The sequence below is a fragment of the Mesoplodon bidens genome (assembly GCF_964165515.1).
Source record: "Mesoplodon bidens genome assembly, chromosome: 17".
NCBI lineage: Eukaryota > Metazoa > Chordata > Mammalia > Artiodactyla > Ziphiidae > Mesoplodon > Mesoplodon bidens.
The window spans coordinates 48,995,205-49,014,856 of record NC_138174.1 but is presented as its reverse complement, the minus strand read 5'-3'; the positions used below and the strand labels follow the sequence as shown (position 1 = coordinate 49,014,856).

General features: G+C 40.1%; 1 protein-coding gene across 3 annotated transcripts in view; it reads right to left on the bottom strand.

Moving 5' to 3' along the window:
* The window catches only part of LOC308604970 (uncharacterized protein), a 199,749-nt gene extending 182,820 nt beyond the window's left edge, over positions 1-16,929 (bottom strand). For all 3 annotated transcript variants that reach the window (XM_081214604.1, XM_081214605.1, XM_081214606.1), the window contains exon 1: positions 16,712-16,929. The gene's annotated coding sequence lies outside the window, so the exon portion shown is untranslated. The remainder of the gene's footprint in view (positions 1-16,711) is intronic.
* Between the last annotated feature and the right edge of the window lie 2,723 nt (positions 16,930-19,652).

Sequence of the window (19,652 nt, the reverse complement as noted above, 5' to 3'; positions counted from 1 at the left end):
ACAGTCTAAAGAAAATGCACACATGGTTCAGTATCTTTTCTTGTATTTTATGTCAGAAAATTTATACTTCATTGATATTTATGATTTGAGAGACTCTTGAAAAATCTCAGGATAGAGCCCTTAAATGTCAATCATCCATTTTTTTCATCTTATATCTACTATTTTTAAGCTTCACAGAAAAATCTTATTCCTGGTATATTACAACTTCGGATGACCTGTTTTATCTTTACCGTTTTCATATATTTCATGGGCTTTGATTACAATCTCGTTAAGCCTTTTTATTTTCCCCAAAGTGGAAATGTCTCCTTCAGAGACCTTTTGCAGACAGTAATAAGATGAAATTAGAAGGGGCCAGAGCTAAGGTACTTTAAAAATTAAAGGATAATCTATCAGAGAGAAAAATATAAAGAGATATAAAAGGAAAAATGAGGAAGAGAACTGAAATGACAGGATTAGGAAAGAAAGATTTTTAAATTGAAGGAGAGGGGTCTCCCTGCTTGTTTCTTAGTCATATGGATGATCTCCTTCACTTCTTCCTCATTCCTAGAAGTACAGTGCTGTCCTCATGTGGGTACTTCACTAATTACTTTCCCAAAATACTGACTGAGAGAACAATTCCTCACACACTGCTGAACACAACTCTGGAAACTTAACCTCTGGAGAGAAGGTTTCTTGCCAACATGCCTTACACCATCTGTTCTGCCTGTGGTCACATTATTTACATCCCCATCCAGCATGCAAAAGGCTATTTTTGGCTATTTGACTGATGTATATGCTGCACCCCCATCACTCCCATCGAAATGCATTTGATAGTGTAACCCTCTCAGTTCATTACAACCTGTCACTGAAAATGGACGGCCTCTTTGCTACAAAATACATGTTCAATTCATCAGCATAAGAGTAACAGCAACAGCTGATGTCAAACCATCTTAGGACGTGAGAGACGGCATGGAAGTGGGATGGATGGCTGAGGAAGAAGGTGGAATAAACTAAGCAGGTTCTTAAACAAGTAAGATCCTTTTAGGAAATCTGACGAGTAGCAATATGACGGTTTCAGATGTTTCTGAAACAAAAATGACATCTTACTCTGGTTAAGGACTCACTCCCTGATCAATCTTTGTACATTATTCTCACCCATTCTGATCCGTTCTAAAACCCAAAGTGCAGATGGCCAGTCTCTTATACTTATGTACCAGAACTTTTCATCTTTCTGCTTTCTCATTTCCTACCACCAGGACACCAGCTCCTTGATGTCATGAAGTGCTCTAGTCTCCTTAAATTTCTCTCCCAAGCTATGATCTTTTTTGGCATTGAACTTGCTTCTAACACTATCTAACTAAACTATAATAAAATTGTTTTGTGGTAATGAATTTATTTTACAATTACCTTTTGTTTATGATGCTGAAAGTGGTACTGAATTTATATTTAGAATAATGACACACAATTTCTAAACAAATTTATTAAGGTGAAAAAGAATAATTATAAAGAAAAATAGTAAGAAATAATATCTAGGTGTTATGTGGATATGGAAAATGTTGTGAAGATTGTACTCAATGACAGAAATTTTAAGAACACCTGTCAGAGCAGAGTAAGAGAACAGAGTAACACCTGTTACTCGTGTTAGTAAACCTGATTTCTAGTCCAAGCTCTGTCATTTGCTACCTGGAAGATATCAGAAAAGTCATGTAACTTCCATGTACTGCATTTGCTTCACCAGGAAAAAGAGGAATTTGACCTTCAATGCTCTTTCAGTAAAGAATAATAGCCACCGTTATATGAATATTTTTATGGGTCAGGCTGTGTAAAGCGCACTACATAGGAACTCTCACTTGATTTAACCCTCACGACAACCTGGCAAAGGAGACGCTGTCACTCTCATTTTACAGGTTGGAAAACAGACTCAGAGAGATGAAGTAACATTCCCCAGACTGCACAGCTTGCACTCAGCTTAGATTTCTACTCCTAAGTTGTGTTTCTACCTACTGAGGGTAGCTCACATCTTGGATCTTATTGCAATACTAATGGCAATTACCATCCTGCAAAATCTCTCTAAGGGACTCAATTCTAAGGTTCCTGGAGCTCTATTAACAGAAAAAAAAATTACAAAGGGCAGCATAATTTTATATTATTTTTTAAAAACAAATTCTAGGGGCTTCCCTGGTGGCGCAGTGGTTGAGAATCTGCCTGATAATGCAGGGGACACGGGTTCGAGCTCTGGTCTGGGAGGATCCCACATGCCGCGGAGCAACTGGGCCCGTGAGCCACAACTACTGTGCCTGCGCATCTGGAGCCTGTGCTTCGCAACAAGAGAGGCCACGATAGTGAGAGGTCCACGCACCGCAAGGAAGAGTGGCCCCCGCTTGCCACAGCTAGAGAAAGCCCTCGCACAGAAACGAAGACCCAACACAGCAAAAATAAATAAATTAATTAACTCCTACCCCCAACATCTTCTTTAAAAAAAAAAAAATTCTAGGATTAAAAAAGTAACATTTATGGTATAATATGCAGGAAGTACAGAAAAGTATAAAGAAGAAACAAAACATCACTTCTAATTCGACCACCCACAGATTAGTATTTGGCTATATTTCCTCCCTGTCCTTGTCCCATGAATGTATGTTCAACTGCCCTCCAGTCCCAGGAGCAGTGGGTCCTCAGAAAAGTATGAAGACAATGTTAACTGATACCTTCAGGCTTCCTCCTCTCCCCTCTGCCCCTTTAGCTAATAGACGAATAACAAGGGTACGGTTTCTTGAGCACCTACTATATCAAGGCATATTGCTAGATTATTTCATTCTCATGACATCTTTATGAGACAAATACAGGGTTTTTTTATTATTACTGTTATACATATTTTATAGAGAATGTGGCTTAAAAGGAAAAGCAATCACCTTGCCCAAGATCCTAGAATCTCTAGTGAGCTCTGCTTGCATGGCAATAACTCATTTTAGGGTAAGCACTTACAGTCCCTAAAAAGCACCCCCAGTATTCCATACACTGTGCTGAAATGTTCAAACTCAAGTAATCCAGAGCCTTGGCAAAAGTTTTCTCCTAACTCTTACCAGAGAATATTAAGGCCCTCCAATATCAATGGAATCCTAGGAATAACCCTGGACAACTAGAGATTCCCATATTAGATGAGGAAACTAATCTCTAAAGGTGATGTTGGATTAGCTTTACATAAGAAAGACCTAGAAAAATTTATATAGCAGAATAGGAAAATTACATCAAGGGGTCCCAAGGAAATGTCAGAATATGGTTCCAGTTTTGTTGTCATGAAGAATATGACATCTTAATTTGTTTTTTGTTTTTCTACAGCTGTAGAATATCACTAATAAAATACAAAGGTGTGTCACTTCATTTAAATTGGCCCTCTAACTACAAGTAGACTGAACCAAAACATAGACACAGAAAATCCATCACTATGCAGTGATGGTTGATAAACTCTTCAGTATGAATAGATGCTGTAACACTACATTTGATTATACTGAAGTCTACTGTCAGAAACAATGCATTAAGACATGTTCAGTCAGTCCAGCACATGTGGAGAGCAGGTTTCTAGGACAACCAATATAAACCACCAAACATTCTAAAAGTTAACTCATTAAGGTTTTAAAGAAAAAATGTTATATATATATATATATATATATATATATATATATATATATATATAATTTTATATATCTCATTCTCAACATTAGGCTTTTTAACTGCATGTAATACGAATTAGTCTAATCACTTATTCCAGTGTTGAATTCATGTTGGGTTTTGACATATGCTGAAACTGAGGAAGAAAAGAGATTTTTATCAATATCCTGGGAAGTAGTTTGATGCTTGCCTGATTCTATAGATGAATAAATTATTTCAGATTAGTTGTCCTGAAAAATGAAAAGTTACTCTGAACAGTTCATTAGTTGGTACATGTGAAAGTAATTAAGTTTACTTTAAAGCCATCCAATGAATGATTTAAAGGAAACCTTCCAACATCTTCCAATCTAAGTGTTGTGCAGAGAGGCTGATAAATCAATGGTCATTGTGCAAAGATTTTCTGTCAAGCATCTCTCTTAAGTAAGAGACTTCTATTTATTTTTTTTAATGAGTCCAGAGAAATGTGCCCAATATCCAACACCCAGGTAAAGTTCCTAACCCAGCATTGCTTTCTGAAAAGGAAAAATGTGTATCTCTAAGATTTAACTGTGGCAAAAATGTGGTCAGACACATAACTATTGCAAGCTTTTTTTTTTTCGAACTTCCCCATCAGATCTCCATGTGACTGGAAGGTGGGTTTAACTTCTCAACAGTCTGATCACTGTTAAACCAACTGGATTGTCTGTCAGATCCTGAAAGCTGTCACCTAACAGCACAGAGCCGTCATCACTCAAGGATTCCAACTTTTCAAGTCTCATCAAGGTACCTGAACAAATCCTAAAAGGGGAAGAAAGCCTATGAGTGCACATTTTAAGAGTCAAGTAAATTCTTTAAAGGCTATGTCAGAATAGAGACGTTTTAAATTATGTGAGTTAGGAACCAAGAGTATTTGGACCCAACTAAAGTTTCGATGTCAAAGAAATTTAAGCTTTTTAATTCAAATTACACTACCCATGCAGTTGCCTATCTAATTGAAATCCTGGCTTTAATTTCAGGCTGAGATTGACTGTCCTGGTGAATCATCACTTAGTAAAGCATTTCATGGTCTGACCTCCCCATTAACGAACGCTTGACTTGGGGAAGATGTGCAGTAAAACAGCTAAGAATGTGTGTTCTGTGACAGGTTCAAATCCTCTGTACCACTACACCCCATGGGACCTTGGGTAATGTATTCAACCCTCTTAAGTTTCTGTTTTAAGTCTCTGACCATGGGCTTGTGAAATAGCAATTTTAGAAATCCACTTTATAAGGTGGTTTTGAAGATTATGAGATTAAATACACAATATAAATGTTAATTTTATCATTAAATTGCATTGACTTATGAAAGTTTAACTAAATGTTGGAAACCATAATACTCATGGTCTAATCCTACTTCCATTTACTGTCTATACCACCTTAGGCAAGACACATCATAGCTGTAAGTATATTTTCTCATCTCTAAAATGAGAATAATAGTATCCGTCTTGTCTGTATCTCAAGAGTGTTGTGAGAATCAAATGAAAAAATTATATATATGTGAAAGTGCTCTATAGATAATAAGATAAACTATAAAATTTTTTAACATGAAACCTAAGAATAAAGTCTTAAAATGTAAATCAAGCAACCAAATGGAAGGAAGAACACTTTCAGGGGCCTCTCCTCTCCAGACTTTTCTCTCAACCATGCCAAAAGGTGGGTCACTTTAGAAGCTTTTCAGAACATTATATCAGAGCATGAAGCCAAGGAATCTTGGTTTACTGCTCCTTGTTACAGACAAGAATAAATTTTAACCAAATTATAACCCAAAGAAAAGGCAGACACAGCGTATTTATGTCCTAATAACTAGACACACATCTCCTTGAACCACAAGCTTCAGAGAAGTTGTTCTGACCTGTACTCTTCCTCAGAGACATAAACAAATCATGTTTCTCCTGATCTGATTCTGTACCTTTCCTAGTGACCAAAATCGTTTTTAAGAAGGGAAGTGAACAGTAATGACAAGAGAAAAGGATGTTAGACATATTTGAAATGTAATGGAATGTGGGGAAAGAAAAACAATGATTTCATCCTGTTAAAAAAATGAAGTCAGAGTACCTTACAGAGAGCATAATCCACAAAATGTTAAATCAGTGAGGGAAGGAAAACAAAGAAAATGATCACACTGCCTCAGTGGAGGGCAGAATGGTAGAGTGGTTCAAAGCACTAATTTTGGAGTCAAATCCATTTGAATTTATATTAAGGTCCACTTCTTCCTGGAATAGATTCAACCTCATCAGTTCTCAATCTCTTGATATATTCTCTACATCAAGGAAAATACTGCTAAAATATCAGAGTGGCTATGAGGATTAAATCAGATATGACATTATGTTTACACTTAACCCAGTGCCAGGAACACACTGGGTGCCCATTATACTGATGCTATTACAACTAAGATGAGGATGATCATAAATCAGGAAATGGTTTAGTCCCTGTATTAGTTTCCCAGGCTGCCGTAACAAATTGTCACAAACTGTGTGGCTTAAAATAACAGAAATTTATTACTTGACCGTTCTGGAAATTAGAATTCTGAAATCAACAGGGCCGTGCTCTTTCTGAAGGCTCTAGGGGGAGAATCTGTTCCTTGCCTTCCTCTTTGCTTCTGGGGTTCCCAGCCATCCCTGCTGCTCCTTGGCTTGTGGACATATCACTCCAATCTCTGCCTGTCATCACAGGGCATTCTCTCTGTGTGTTTTTCTCTGTGTGTCTTCCCTTCATATAAGGACACCAATCACTTTGGGTTAAGAGTCCCTCCTACCGCATCCAGTATGGCGTCATCTTAACTGGATAACATCTGCAAAGACCCTATTGCTAAATAAGGTCGCATTCACAGATACCAAGGATTAGGACCTCAACACAGCTTTTCAACCACAACAGTCCCTAAGGAAGAAGATAGAAATGAAGGATGCACACTTAGGCTTTTTCCCCAACACCATTCCACACTATACCGGAAAATACTGCATCTGGTTCTAGAAAGTTTCTAACCATAAGTACGTTAAACATTGGAAATCATTCACAATAAAACACAAAACAATTTAGGAAGTGAAAGAGCTGGCTAATAAGGAAATCTAGCAAAAGTGAAATAAGTGTGTTGGACAAGCAAAATCCACAGGGAAAGAGTGAGAAGTTTGGATCAGTCCAGAAATCAGGAGTGAGATATTTTTCAGAAAAGATTAAGAATAACAAAGGGGATGAAATTAAATGAGAAGATGATTTAGGATGAGTACCAGGTGATCTGTCAGGTTAACAACAGCTCTAATGAATGACGGTCAGACAGAGGACCCGGTGAAAGTATGAATTTTTTAGCCATTAAAAATAGAGAGCAAACGGCTTCCCTGGTGGCTCAGTGGTTGAGAGTCCGCCTGCCGATGCAGGGGACGCAGGTTCATGCCCCGGTCTGGGAAGATCCCACATGCCACGGAGCGGCTGGGCCTGTGAGCCATGGCTGCTGAGCCTGCGCGTCCAGAGCCTGTGCTCCACAACGGGAGAGGCCACAACAGTGAGAGGCCCACGTACCGCAAAAAAAAAAAAAAAAAAAAATAGAGAGTATGGCATAGGAATTAATTATGGCCCAGCAAGCTAAAGACAGTTATCAATTCCTTGCATACATCTTGGATACATATATTTTTCTATAAAGGGAAATCCAAGTGATGTGTCAATGAGCTGGGTCTTCTACACCACTGATCTGCGTATGGGGGCCCTCATTCCATATTCAGTATGAAGAGGAGAGCTGGAGTGATATAACAAGAAGCAGAGGGCTTCCCTGGTGGCACAGTGGTTGAGAGTCCGCCTGCCGATGCAGGGGACACAGGTTCGTGCCCCGGTCCAGGAAGATCCCACGTGCCGCAGAGTGGCTGGGCCCGTGAGCCATGGCCGCTGAGCCTGCGCGTCCGGAGCCTGTGCTCCACAACGGGAGAGGTCACAACAGTGAGAGGCCCGTGTACCGCAAAAAAAAAAAAAAAAACAAGAAGTAGAGTGAGAATGCATTACCTCTCTCTCAGTCTATTGTCTTCTAGACCTCACCAGAACACTAGTTCCATATCCTGGCTCCACCACTGACATGTCATTCTAAAAAAAGGAGGTCATGTAATATCTAACTTTGCAGGTTCTTCTGAGAATAGTGAATCATCCCATGTAAAATCCTTAGCACGGTGGCAGGCACATGGTGAGTTCTCCATAAATGACAGCTACCAGCCTAGGTTGTGATCTTTATTTTCAAAGCCTATGGTGGTTTTCTTTATTGTGACAAAGTAAGCCAGCTCTTCTCTGCATCGACCGAGCAACACATGTTTGTTGAGTACATGCTATGTCAACCAAGAGAACTACTATGTGCCCAGCACAAGGCTGGACTGAATAAGAGATTTAAAAACAAGCATCGTGGGGCTCCCCTGGTGGCGCAGTAGTTGAGAGTCCGCCTGCCGATGCAGGGGACACGGGTTCATGTTCCGGTCTGGGAAGATCCCACATGCCGCGGAGCGGCTGGGCCCGTGAGCCATGGCCACTGAGCCTACGCGTCCGGAGCGTGTGCTCCGCAACGGGAGAGGCCACAACAGTGAGAGGCCTGCGTACCACAAAAAAAAAAAAAAAAAAAAAAACAAGCATCATGAATCTCCTCCACCTCAGAAGAGTTCCTGCCCCTACCCTATACCTGGCTGCAATTCCAGCCACTAGAGGCTCATTTTATTGCCTTGCTTACGCTTCAACATAGCCTTAAAGTACGTTTTCTGTTTTTGGCAAATTACCCCGTCTCAGTGAACAAAGCTGTACCAGGAACGTTTTGTAATCCATCTCCCTCACAATAAGCTCAGCTAAGTACACCCAAAGGGTTTGAAGTCATTAGGGCAAGGCCAGCTGTCTCCTACCTAGAGACAGCTCTGCTGCTAATGGCTCTGCAGTGGCACTGAATATATTCATATGTATAAGGTGTATGAGGAAGGCTCAGGAATTCAGTTTGAGGGAGGAAACACTCTCCCCTTTATTGGTTCAAAACTTCAAGGGACTTCCCCAGGTGAAATCTGAAACTGGTCTGTGTACAGGAGGGCAAGGAGAGACCAAAGAAAGAGGCAGCTCACTCCAGGTTGGTAGGTGGCAGTTTTAACAAGCAAGAAAACTTATGAGGCTTGTCTCAGGCAGCTACAAGATGAATAGATCTCCCAACCCACCAGCCAGGATCTTAAGAGTTCATACGTCTCTCTCTCTCTCTCTCTCTGTCTCGCTATCTCTCTCAGGATTCTCACCTTTAGAACCTAGCCACGATGTTGTAAGAAAGCCCCAAAGGGTCCATATAGAGAAAAACATGGAATGCCCCACATAGAGAGAAACTGGAGTCCCAAGTCAACAGCTAGCATCAAAGGCCATAAATATAAGTCAAATTTTTCTGATCCGCAAAATCTGTGAGTGTAATAAATGGCTGTGTATGCCACTAAATTTTCCTGTAATTTATCAGGCAGCCATATTATCAGGAATATGTGCCACATTATATCTTTTCTCTAGGAATTAACTTCCTTTTCCTGGAACATTTTCAATTTCCTAACATCTGAAATCAGACGTTACCAACATCAGCCTTTTTCATCAACACCTATTCAAGTTATTAATTACAATTTATATATTACTTCTTCTGGTCTTTTTTCATCCCTAAGACTATAGAGTTTCTTACTATAGCTTACTCCTATCTACTCTACTCTTCCTTTATCAAAGGGCTCTTCAAACTTAAAGTGAATAATTGTCAGCCTTCATTGGAATTTAAGATCAGCGAGGGTAGAATATCTGTCTTGTCCATCATTTTGCCCTCATGTGCATAGTAAATTATGCAAACTTGTGTTATGTGCTGAATCAGTATCTTCTGTCTGAATATATAAGTAACATAAGGCAAAAAAAATGAAAAAATTATTAAACTGAAATAGTTTAATTAAATCGATGACCCCCCCCAATGGATTTATAAATTGACTTGGAAAAGAAACCTTGAAATTAAAAATGTATATAATTTTTCCAGCCCAAGCCTTCAAGTGAAGATTGTTCCTTAGATTTTGTTAAATTGGTAGAGTTAAAAATTGTGAAAATAGAAAAAGGGTTCCATTGTTTAACATGAAACTTGCTGTATATGCCTGTAATTAGATCTGTGGTTTGGGGAAAATTAAATGCTAGAGAGGGTAGGGAAATTAGGGTAGAGAAATTATACCTACTCTAGGTATAAATGGAAATGTTTCGAGATTGGTGTTAGCAGTTGTTTTTTATTATATGCAATGTAGTTCCTACTTTCATTTTCCTGCAAATAAAGCTGCCAGGATGTTTGGCCATTTAAGTGGGGTGGGGGGGAGAGTTTCTATAGAGGCCTTAACTGGTTTCAATGGAGTAAACCATCCAGATGGTCTCAACAACACTTTGCTCTCTGGAGCCTCTTCCTTGAAACGACTCCTAGTGCGGGAACAGTGGGTGGAGCCTACATTCCAAGGACGGAGACAGAGTGAGGAGCCTCTGATTGCGCTGGTCCAGCTTTTGGGTCAACCAACAGCCACACCCTCTCAATGACCTCCTCCAACACTCTTGCAGAAAAAAACTGTCAGGGATCACTAATGCTATCTTTAAATGTAGCCCTCTACGGCCGTAGAGGGCAGGAAAAAGAGCACAAGTTTTGGATTTGATTCTTAATTTGACACTATTACTGCTTTGACCTTAGGCAAACTATTAAGCCTTTCTTAGCCACAATTTCCTCATAAAAATGGAGATAATAATATACACAGTCATCATCTAAAATATATAGGTACTAGATAAATGGTAGAAGAGGGAATTGTTTTCAAGGAATTCTGACATCATCATGAAAAGACATTTACTTGGTAGAGAAATCGGTACTGAGAGAATTTCTAAGAGACAAAGCTCATTTTCTAATTCTGCTTTTTGTAAAAAGAGAATAAAGGCAGGAGCATATCTCCGACTCTTAATATTTCCCAACAAGTAAAATCCCTTTTAAGAACCCATTCAAATAGCATGAATACATGGGCTTTACTTTTTTTCTCCAGTCCTTGAATAACAATTTGGTTGAGTAAAATAACTGTGATCAGTTTGAATGAAACCAGAAATAGAACAATACAGTTAATCCTTACTCTCTGTATAGAATAATGGAAGTCTGCTAACTTCTGAAATAGTGCAAAGAAAGATTTGTGCATAATGCCTATTAGAGGAAACTAAATGTATTTCAGCAAAGCACACACAATAAAGGTTACTATCTCTCTAAACTGTTTAGATTTTTCTAAGAGATTACAGTGGTTTACCATTTTTTGAAGTTCTGCAATTTAAAAGGATAGTTTGTTAAACAAATATTGTTTTCTCCTCTTTTATTCCTCCTCTTCACACAGGTCACTTCCCATCCCTAGCAAAATTCATCCTGAGAACCTAGTATATATCTTTCCATATTATTATCAAAGACCATAAAGTCATATCCACACATATGTACGTACACACATGCATATTTATATGCCCCCAATTATATCATATAATTTCATACAATGATGAAACTCTCCTACCTGGAAATCATGTGTGTCCCCAATGTTTTTTATAAAATTTTTATCAACCTAATTCATGCATATAGGAAAAAAAGATTACATAGCACTGAATTTAAAAAGAAAAACAGTATTTATTGTCCCATCCTTCCCTAATCACCAAGTGTGCTGGCCAAAAGCCGAGCCCCTGTTTTTAACAATGTACTCTCTATTCTCCCCAGCTTCCAAATCCCAAACCTCTCTAAACTGGGGAGGGAAAATTTTTATTTCTTTAAAAAAATGTATTTTCCTGGGCTTCCCTGGTGGCGCAGTGGTTGAGAGTCCACCTGCCGCCGATGCAGGGGACACGGGTTTGTGCCCCGGTCCGGGAAGATCCCACATGCCACAGAGCGGCTAAGCCCGTGAGCCACGGCCGCTGAGCCTGCGCATCCGGAGCCTGTGCTCCACAACGGGAGAGGCCACAACAGTGAGAGGCCCGCGTACCGCAAAAAAATTTAAAAAAATAAAAAAAATAAATAAAATGTATTTTCCTGTGTACATTTCAGGGTGTGACTTTCTCCACCCTTCTCCATCAATTATCTTCCTCTATCTTATTCTGTCTAAAAAAAAAAAAATGTTCAAATGTCTATTCCCACTGATGTCTGTTCTCCTATTTGTCCTTGTATTTTTTCACCCACTTACTATCATATTAGTGAGGGCTGGAAAAAGTAAAAGGAGACAAACACATTGACAAATCCACCTTCTTAAACCATAAGGTCACCATGACTTTTATAAGAGTAATTAATAGCAAAATAAACCAGAAGCAAGGAGGGGCAAAAACCACATGCCCACAATTATTCACTGAATAAATGTTGTGTCCAGGCCCACCATATGCAATATCTCTTTTGATCATCATGTGATCAAAGAATATGTGATACAAGCTATTATTTATATTTTAAGATGAAGAAACTGAGGCTACTTAGGAACAGTCAGTAAATTTCCCTAGACTAACACAAATGGTAAATGGTGACCAAAATTTATATTTAGGTCTTTCAGGCCCCAAATTTGATCCACGTCCCACTAAATCACACAGCCTCTTTTTTCCTTAGGTATATCCTGAAGTCATTGTTAAATTTAATCCATAATTTGTCTCACTTTTCAGTGCTTTAAAATGATACCTGAAATTTTTAAGTATAACCATGAGACACTGAGTAAGCCACACTGTTAAAAATATAACAAGATAGTATAGAATAAAACAACCCTCAGGGGGCTTCCCTGGTGGCGCAGTGGTTGAGAGTCCGCCTGCCGATGCAGGGGACACGGGTTCGTGCCCCGGTCTGGGGGGATCCCACGTGCCGCGGAGCGGCTGGGCCCGTGAGCCATGGCCGCTGAGCCTGCGTGTCCGGATCCTGTGCTCCGCGGCGGGGGAGGCCGCGGCAGTGAGAGGCCCGCGTACCGCAAAAAAAAAAAAAAAAAAAAAAAAAACAACCCTCAGAAACCTATTTTAACAACTTTCCTTATACCTGGAAAGAAAAGTAAGGCTGAATGATCTGCAGCAGAAAGTTTGACACTAGCATTATCAATTTAATCTTCCATTGTAACAAGAGAACTCAATTAACCACAACATTTAACTGACCAAGAGTTCTGACAATAAAGATTTAGCCATAATTTTGTAGTCTGTAATTCTCTAGAATATGATTGAACTATCCAGAGGCATTCAAGTGAAAAAAATGACTATAACTGAGATAAAGCAGGAACAAGAATATAATTTAAGTTTAATAAGTCATCTCAGAAGGCTTTTTTATTTTCCCCTCAGCTCCCATGCTAACATGAAAAGTATCAAAATCATCAAAATCAGGTGTGATGATTCCTATTGTGACTAGAATTATTATAGAATAATACAATAATGTGATTCGATGCTGACACCTTTCTCTATTTGCCAGTGAATTCTGAGGTCTTTTGAATCTCTTCTCCCTTTTGAGTAATTCATAAAGCAAACGCTTTAGATCATCATGATAACATCTGGCTAGAACGATTCCTGACACATAGTAGGCGCTCAATAAACATTTATGGATGAATGAATGATTCTTACAACATATACTGGCCAGAGAACTAATGTATTTTTCAAAACTCCATAGGTACATAGACCCTCAAGTCAATTATTATTTAATCTTAACAGACTCTTTTACTAGGAATAACAAGATTACAAGCTAAAAAAGATAATGAGAGAAGAAAAGAATTGGGTGTGATGGATATATTTTAGAACTCATCAAACTGGGAATCTTCACCTTCTACCCTAGGACAGATCACAGTTCTTACACACTCACGATAGCTAATCTTAAGGGCAGCAAAGGGGAAACATGATACAAATTTGAACCTGAGCTGAACATCAGTGTTTTATATATTCTACTTTTACAGGTGAGGTTCTCAGAGGACTAGGAATAGTCTAGACCAGGCTGGTACCTCTTGACAAACCTATGATGTAAGTAACAATTATTACTTTCTCCATTTCACAAATAAAGAAGCTGAGCCAGTCATGTACCAAAATGTTCATGTACCAAAATGTTCACTGCAGCTCTATTTACAATAACCAGGACATGGAAGCAACCTAAGTGTCCATCAACAGATGAATGGATAAAGATGTGGCACATATATACAATGGAATATTACTCAGCCATAAAAAGAAACGAAATTGAGTTATTTGTAGTGAGGTGGATGGACCTAGAGTCTGTCATACAGAGTGAAGTCAGAAAGAGAAAAACAAATACCATATGCTAACACATATATATGGAATCTAAGGGGAAAAAAAAAGGTCATGAAGTACCTAGAGGTAAGACGGGAATAAAGACACAGACCTACTAGAGAATGGACTTGAGGATATGGGGAGGGGGAAGGGAAGGTAAGCTGGGACAAAGTGAGAGCATGGCCTGGACATATATACACTACCAAATGCAAAATAGATAGCTAGTGAGAAGCAGCCACATAGCACAGGGAAATCAGCTAGGTGGTTTGTGACCACCTAAAGGGAGGGTGGGAGGGAGGGAGACACAAGAGGGAAGAGATATGGGAACATATGTACATGTATAACTGATTCACTTTGTTATAAAGCAGAAACTAACACACCATTGTAAAGCAATTATACTCCAATAAAGATGTTAAAAAAAAAAAAGCTGAGCCATGGAGAGGTTAAGTAGCTAGCTGCAGCTCACAGAGCTAATAAGTGGTCTACTATGGATTCCAACCAAGGAAGACAGACCCCACTCCGAGGTCTGTCAATCCACGTGGCTGAAGCACAAGGTGCAACTGAGCCTGGAGGGAAATACTGAGAAAAGCATTTGGGGACCAAATTGAAGTGCCTTGTTTGTAAGACAGAAGGATTGTGATTAATTTCACATGAAAAGCTTAGCTAAGGAGAAATTTCTGAACATGTGGTAGATCATAGGACATACTGAGTCACCACCTCTCTGCATCACTAATAAGATGAACAAGAGTAAGCTCCTTTGGCTGGGTCAAGTACAGCTTGTCCCCCTGAATTTCGGGAACTCTTGCCTCTCCTCTTCTCTTGTCTGGGCTATAGAAGCATAGAAGTTTACAGTGTGACGAAGGCTTAAATATTAATTCAACTTCTGCTTAAAAATGTATAAAGCTGTAAGAGAGCATCTTTGACACCCTAACAACTAGAAAAAGTCAGGTAGTCTACAAAATCATAAATTTTCTTCAGGCCATCAGACAGCTGAGCTTGCAAGGCACCAAGTGAAATACAAAATGTGAGACGCTCCTCCAACGAGGAAGGGACGCATGACTCTTTCACGTTCAGCAGAGCTGAGGAGGAAGAGTTAGTCACCATGAAATCAGGTAAGGAAAAAGCAGCTAAAACATTAATGAATTCTCAAAGGCCAAATGCAGACTGCCAGGAACCAGTTTAGAACAAAAGCTTGAAAGGGCTTGGGGAGGGCCAGGAAAGCTCCCCACCCACCCACGGGGGCCCAGGTAAAATCTGCTGTTTCTTAGGGAGCGACAGAGGCAAAAGTCACTCATCCCCAAGGGAGGAGCGGGTCCTTTCTGCCTCGGCTCTGAGCCTTGCACTGAGTAACAAGCAATAGGAGTTCTCAGCTAGAGGAGAAGCAGGGCTGAGGGAAGCACAAAAGAAGTAAAAACCTTTTGACTTGGAGGGCGGGGAAGATGCTGGGCTCCAGGATGCCGCACACTGAAGTCAGGGATGTACTACCAGTGAGACATGAAGGGGGAACAATCTCCCACCCACCCAAGACCCCCACAGATACAAGGTAAGGTTGGAGGTCAACTGTTATTGAACTGTAACTTAGTCCACCCAAACTTAACCATCCTCCTAACCTGAGTCAATATCATGAAAAAAAGGGGAACATGGAGCCAGTCTTCAGAAGAAATATCAGATTATGAAATACAGATCAGGCCAACTGTTTCTATAATGGGTTTGGGGCTGAGCGTTCCTGGTGCAATTTCAGTTCCTGACCTCGTTCCTATGATCCTACTAGTATTCTGATCTTTTGACTCCTGCCTCCCCCCCAAAAAAGTCTAAATATAATGTGATCTTTTAGGAATTTTAATAGCCTGGTTTTTTTATTTGTTCTGTTGTGAACAAAACTCACCCTTCTAAGTGTTTCTTGTGTAACATTAAAATATTTTTACCTAATGAAAATTGTTCCATTTGAGCATTTTTGGAGCATCCCTGGAATAAATCACTCCCTTTTTTTTTTTTTTTTTTTTGGCTACATTGGATCTTCATTGCTGCTCATGGGCTTTGTCTAGTTGCAGTAAGCGGAGATTACTCTTCATTGCGGTACGTGGGCTTCTCATTGCAGTGGCTTCTCTTTGTTGCGGAGCACGGGCTCTAGGCGCACCGGCATCAGTGGTTGTGGCTCGCAGGCTTAGTTGCTCCGTGGCATGTGGGATCTTCCCGGACCAGGCCTCGAACCCTTGTCCCCTTTATTAACAGGCAGATTCTTAACCACTGCACCACCAGAGAAGCCCCCTTACTCCCGTATTTAAATTCTCTTCTTCTGGCTGCTGGTTTGCTTTATGACCTTTCCTAAACCTAGAGGGCACTGAGATAGGGTGTGAGGAAAGCTGAAGAGCTCCAAATAAGCTTTGCCAAGACCTCCCAAGCCCCCTGCCTCAAACTCACGAATCAACAACCTCAGTGAGAAGCTACAGCTAATCCAGGTCTTTAGTTTTTCGCCAACTCACCCACAGTGTTCAGAGCCACCACCAAATACCGTTTGCCCAGTCCTCACACCCCCGGCACTTTCAAAATAAGTAGTTGTTTGTAGTGCAAATTTAGCCAATTTTTGCTCCTTAAAGTTTACCAGCGGCAAAGTGTAATTTCTTTCTTTCTTTCTTTCTTTTTTTTCTAAATGAAGAAATCTAAACTCGTTTTTTCGCAACGTATTATAAAATGTGAATTTTAAAAAGACAGCAAACATTAATAGAGTATCTTCTATGTTTGACTCAGCAACATATTTTTAAATGCGACATTTTTAACAGGTTTAACAAATACTTATGTAGTACAGTCTCTAACTTAGGATAGTTCGACTTACGATTTTTCGACTTTACAACGGTGTGAAGGTGAGACAGGCTGGGGCCTGGGACCTGGGATCCTTGGCTGCAGTGCTTGCAGGACTGGACAAACGTCTCCTCCAGCAGCAGAATATAAAGAAACTATAAAGCACTAAAAATAACTGCATGCATAGGCAGCTGGGGCAAATTATAACTAACAAGATAGAAAAAGACCAAACACCCAGCAGCCGCTCCTGAGGTGCCGGGAGCAAAAGCAAGGTGCATACTGCGCATGATCCTTGCGCACGGCACCAAGGGGCTGGGCCGACCACCTTAGCCACACCTCCAGCCTGGACCCGCCCACAACCTCACGCCATTTAAAGGAGCAGCTCACCCCCTCTTAGGGAGCGAGCAAGGAAACCTGTTACTTGTTTTCGCTCCCTCGTCCTGCAGCACCAGTGCCAATAAAGCCTTGCCTGAATTTCTTGTCTGGCCTCATCAATTTTTATTGATTAAAGAGTCCAAGAACCCAAGTAGGTAATAAAAGCAATACACATTTAGTAGAAACCGTACTTGGAATTTTGAATTTTGATCTTCTCCCAAGCCAGAGAGATGTAGCACGATACTCTCTCATGATGCAGGGCAACAGCAACAAGCCACAGCTCCTAGGCAGCCACGTGATCATGGGAGTAAACAACAGATACACTTATAACCAACTATTCTGTACCCAGACAACCGTTCTGTTTTTCCCTTTCAGTAAAATATTCAATAGACTGCATGAGATATTCAACACTTTATTATAAAATAGGCTCTGTGTTAGATGATTTTGCCCAACTGTAGGCTAATGTAAATGTTCTGAGCATATTTAAGGTGGGCTCGGCTAATCTCTGATATTCAGTAGGTTGGGTGTATTAAATGCATTTTCGACCTAGGACATTTTCAACTTACCTTGGGTTTATCTGGATGTAACTCCATCTTAAGTCGAGGAAGATGTGTGCTCTAAATGCACCAGACACAGTATAAATATTTACTCATTTAATCCTCCTAATAACTAAAGGCAGCAGATAAATTATTCCTTACTTTACAGATGAGTAAACAGAGCATCAGAGAGGCAAAGTAAGTTACACAAGGTCACACAGCTAGTGAATAGGAGAAGCAGGATTCAAATCCAGGCCACCTGGTCACAGAGACTCTGCATGATTATAGGAAGGAAGGAAATGTAGAGGCTCTGCTGGGAGAAATAACCACGGTTTCAAAGCCTTTGTAGGAAAATCAACAAGACTCATAGTAATATTAATGTATTCAAGCATCAAAGCCAAAGGAGTCCCCATTCGTTTCTGAAAAACTCAACTCCAAATTTCTATGGCTTCCCTTAAACCTCAATTATTTGCAATTATTGGTCGAAGAACACGTATGCAGAAATACTAGTGGGAAATAAGAATGTCTTGATATTTAGACATAATGTGCCAAATAAACTTAAGCCTTATATGTATATGCATAATTTATTTCCAGGTTAGATGGAAGATAAACTAGTTATGATTTATAGCAATAGCCAAATAGATAAGGCATCTACTTGTAGTAAAAATTGTATTTATTCCTGATCTCCTTACAATCATTTGGCGCATCCAAGATGGCAAATGTTCAATCTGGAGAAGGAAGGAGTCTTGGTTGTGCGTTTTACTGACCACTCAACGCCAGCATGTCCCCCTGTGCTGGGGGAGGGTGTTCAGTGATGACTGGCACCATGACAGCTCTAACTACTGGAGGTTCCCCTCATAGTCTTTATCTCCACACATGTTACAAAGATCAAACTAACAAATTATAAATGAGTATTTGACATAAATGTGAATTCATACAATAATAAGTACATATTGGTGTCCATAATCAGAACTCACACACACACACACACAGTAACTCTCAATGAGCACAAGAAGGTCAAAATTTTTGAGAAATGTAAAATGAATCATGTTTGTTCCTAGTCCCCCAAATTATGCACAGCTTTCAGTCTAAATCAACAGCTAATTCATTGAATGACCTGCAGCTAATATCTGATTAATGACTCAATTACCAGGAAGCACTTAGAAAATATGAAGAGCTGTATAAATGTTAAGGATATTATCTTCAAAAGTCCCTCTAGGTGGGGCCAATAGCTCTTCACTCCCATCTGCCTTTGCATTTCCTTTCGCTCACCATGAACAATTCATTCTCTCCTGTAATCTTATTTTCTTATTTTTGCAACTCAGAACTAATTCCATCCAGAATTAATTCTCCAGGAATGGTATCTCCACACTATAGGGAACCGTTCATCTGTTGATGGACACTTAGGTTGCTTCCATGTCCTGGTTATTGTAAATAGAGCTGCAGTGAACATTTTGGTACATGAACATTTTGGTACATGACTGGCTCAGCTTCTTTATTTGTGAAATGGAGAAAGTAATAATTGTTACTTACATCATAGGTTTGTCAAGAGGTACCACTGTCATTTGAAAAGACATACTGTCCACTGCAGAGAAACATTTGGAAGCATTCAAGCCCAGCAAGTACCCACTGGGCTCATCTTATGAAGGTTTTCAGCTTTACCCACGTGACCTTATCCCTTAGAGCCCGTTCGAACTCAGACTCCAGGGAGAATGTGGGAAGATCAATAGCATCTTGGTTGGGTGTGGGGAGCGGACTGAGGTACAGAGGTAGGAGGGACTACAATCCCATGGCCCAATTAGAACATAATTTCATGCCCACGTGGCTTTATATTCGGAATCTAATTTCATCCCAAGAGCCAACTGGCCCTGCTAAACGGTGCAATGGTGTGAAGGGTAATTACAGTGAAAGGCAGCAGCTCCCCATGGGCTCTGGAAGCCAGGATGGTTTTTAACAACTCATCTCACACCCATTGTACTGGGCAAAACAAAGGAGCAGGGGCCTTAGGTGTGGCGCCGAGCCTGCCGTCCTTAGCGCTCACGAGTAGCTTTGCACACCGTCTGC